Genomic DNA, 3,403 nt, shown 5'->3' with positions numbered 1-3,403 from the left:
TGGGACTGGGCAGGAGAAATGACTGAACAGATTCACCAGAGTGTTTGACCTTTGACCTGACGCAGGTCGACATGACACAGAAGTGAAGCGGAAGTTTTCTGATAGTTTGACCATGATTCTGTTTTGTTTTGTTATAGCTCGTTACGTAGACGGCACTAGAATTGCATCTTATGTAGTCATATCTTACTTTATATTACAGATGTATATTGTATAACATATAATATAGTATAGTATGTATAGTTGACATAATACTCCACTGTTACGTTCTTAGTTCATACATGATTCATGATAACTACTTTTGATATATGTGATGTATGACATGTTTTTGCTTAAATGTAAGTCGCTCTGGATTCAAGAGCGTCTGATAAATCATAAATTGTAAATTGTCTGCTAAATGCCTAAATTGTAAATTGTCTGCGAAATGCCTAAATTGTAAGTTGTCTGCTAAATGCCTAGATTCTAAATTGTAAATTGTCTGCTAAATGCCTAAATTGTAAATTGTCTGCTAAATGCCTAGATTGTAAATTGTAAATTGTCTGCTAAATGCCTAGATTGTAAATTGTCTGCTAAATGCCTAGATTGTAAATTGTCTGCTAAATGCCTAAATTGTTGGAGTGAGTTATAAGAAGTCTTAAGTGAGTGGTAAAGTAACATGTGTTTGGACTGAGTAGTTTCTCAACCAGAGGAGACTTAATTTGGCTCATTCTGAAGAGACTGTGAGACTGTGAGACATTCTGAAGAGACTGTGTCTTGGAGTGTGTTCATGACTGCAGTCTGCTCGGCTTCATCACATGTTATGAAGTCTGCTCGGCTTCATCACATGTTATGAAGTCTGCTCGGCTTCATCACATGTTATGAAGTCTGCTCGGCTTCATCACATGTTATGAAGTCTGCTCGGCTTCATCACATGTTATGAAGTCTGCTCGGCTTCATCACATGTTATGAAGTCTGCTCGGCTTCATCACATGTTATGAAGTCTGCTCGGCTTCATCACATGTTATGAAGTCTGCTCGGCTTCATCACATGTTATGAAGTCTGCTCGGCTTCATCACATGTTATGAAGTCTGCTCGGCTTCATCACATGTTATGAAGTCTGCTCGGCTTCATCACATGTTATGAAGTCTGCTCGGCTTCACCACATGTTATGAAGTCTGCTCGGCTTCATCACATGTTATGGAGTCTGCTCGGCTTCACCACATGTTATGAAGTCTGCTCGGCTTCATCACATGTTATGGAGTCTGCTCGGCTTCACCACATGTTATGAAGTCTGCTCGGCTTCATCACATGTTATGAAGTCTGCTCGGCTTCATCACATGTTATGAAGTCTGCTCGGCTTCATCACATGTTATGAAGTCTGCTCGGCTTCATCACATGTTATGAAGTCTGCTCGGCTTCATCACATGTTATGAAGTCTGCTCGGCTTCATCACATGTTATGAAGTCTGCTCGGCTTCATCACATGTTATGAAGTCTGCTCGGCTTCATCACATGTTATGAAGTCTGCTCGGCTTCATCACATGTTATGAAGTCTGCTCGGCTTCATCACATGTTATGAAGTCTGCTCGGCTTCATCACATGTTATGAAGTCTGCTCGGCTTCATCACATGTTATGAAGTCTGCTCGGCTTCATCACATGTTATGAAGTCTGCTCGGCTTCATCACATGTTATGGAGTCTGCTCGGCTTCATCACATGTTATGAAGTCTGCTCGGCTTCACCACATGTTATGAAGTCTGCTCGGCTTCATCACATGTTATGAAGTCTGCTCGGCTTCATCACATGTTATGAAGTCTGCTCGGCTTCACCACATGTTATGAAGTCTGCTCGGCTTCATCACATGTTATGAAGTCTGCTCGGCTTCACCACATGTTATGAAGTCTGCTCGGCTTCATCACATGTTATGAAGTCTGCTCGGCTTCATCACATGTTATGAAGTCTGCTCGGCTTCATCACATGTTATGAAGTCTGCTCGGCTTCATCACATGTTATGAAGTCTGCTCGGCTTCATCACATGTTATGAAGTCTGCTCGGCTTCATCACATGTTATGAAGTCTGCTCGGCTTCATCACATGTTATGAAGTCTGCTCGGCTTCATCACATGTTATGAAGTCTGCTCGGCTTCATCACATGTTATGAAGTCTGCTCGCTTCATCACATGTTATGAAGTCTGCTCGGCTTCATCACATGTTATGAAGTCTGCTCGGCTTCATCACATGTTATGAAGTCTGCTCGGCTTCATCACATGTTATGAAGTCTGCTCGGCTTAGTCAGTGACAGGTGAGGTCAGTGACAGGTGAGTCAGTGACAGGTGAGTCAGTGAGAGGTGAGTCAGTGACAGGTGAGTCAGTGACAGGTGAGTCATGTGAGAGGTGAGTCAGTGAAGGTGAGTCAGTGACAGGTGAGTCAGTGACAGGTGAGTCAGTGACAGGTGAGTCAGTGACAGGTGAGTCAGTGACAGGTGAGTCAGTGACAGATGAGTCAGTAATAGGTGAGTCAGTGATAGGTGAGTCAGTGACAGACAGGTGAGTCAGTGATAGGTGAGTCAGTGACAGGTGAGTCAGTGAGAGGTGAGTCAGTGATAGGTGAGTCAGTGACAGGTGAGTCAGTGACAGGTGAGTCAGTGACAGGTGAGTCAGTGACAGGTGAGTCAGTGACAGGTGAGTCAGTGACAGGTGAGTCAGTGACAGGTGAGTCAGTGATAGGTGAGTCAGTGACAGGTGAGTCAGTGACAGTGAGTCAGTGACAGGTGAGTCAGTGACAGGTGAGTCAGTGACAGGTGAGTCAGTGACAGGTGAGTCAGTGAGAGGTGAGTCAGTGAGAGGTGAGTCAGTGACAGGTGAGTCAGTGACAGGTGAGTCAGTGAGAGGTGAGTCAGTGACAGGTGAGTCAGTGACCAGGTGAGTCAGTGACAGGTGAGTCAGTGACAGGTGAGTCAGTGACAGGTGAGTCAGTGAGAGGTGAGTCAGTGACAGGTGAGTCAGTGACAGGTGAGTCAGTGACAGGTGAGTCAGTGACAGGTGAGTCAGTGACAGGTGAGTCAGTGAGAGGTGAGTCAGTGAGAGGTGAGTCAGTGACAGGTGAGTCAGTGACAGGTGAGTCAGTGAGAGGTGAGTCAGTGACAGGTGAGTCAGTGACAGGTGAGTCAGTGACAGGTGAGTCAGTGACAGGTGAGTCAGTGACAGGTGAGTCAGTGAGAGGTGAGTCAGTGACAGGTGAGTCAGTGAGAGGTGAGTCAGTGACAGGTGAGTCAGTGAGAGGTGAGTCAGTGACAGGTGAGTCAGGTGACAGGTGAGTCAGTGACAGGTGAGTCAGTGACAGGTGAGTCAGTGAGAGGTGAGTCAGTGACAGGTGAGTCAGTGAGAGGTGAGTCAGTGATAGGTGAGTCAGTGACAGGTGAGTCAGTGA

Source organism: Protomyctophum parallelum, assembly GCF_964188405.1.
Source record: "Protomyctophum parallelum genome assembly, chromosome: 16".
Classification (NCBI taxonomy): Eukaryota; Metazoa; Chordata; class Actinopteri; order Myctophiformes; family Myctophidae; genus Protomyctophum; species Protomyctophum parallelum.
This window is presented reverse-complemented; position numbering follows the sequence as displayed.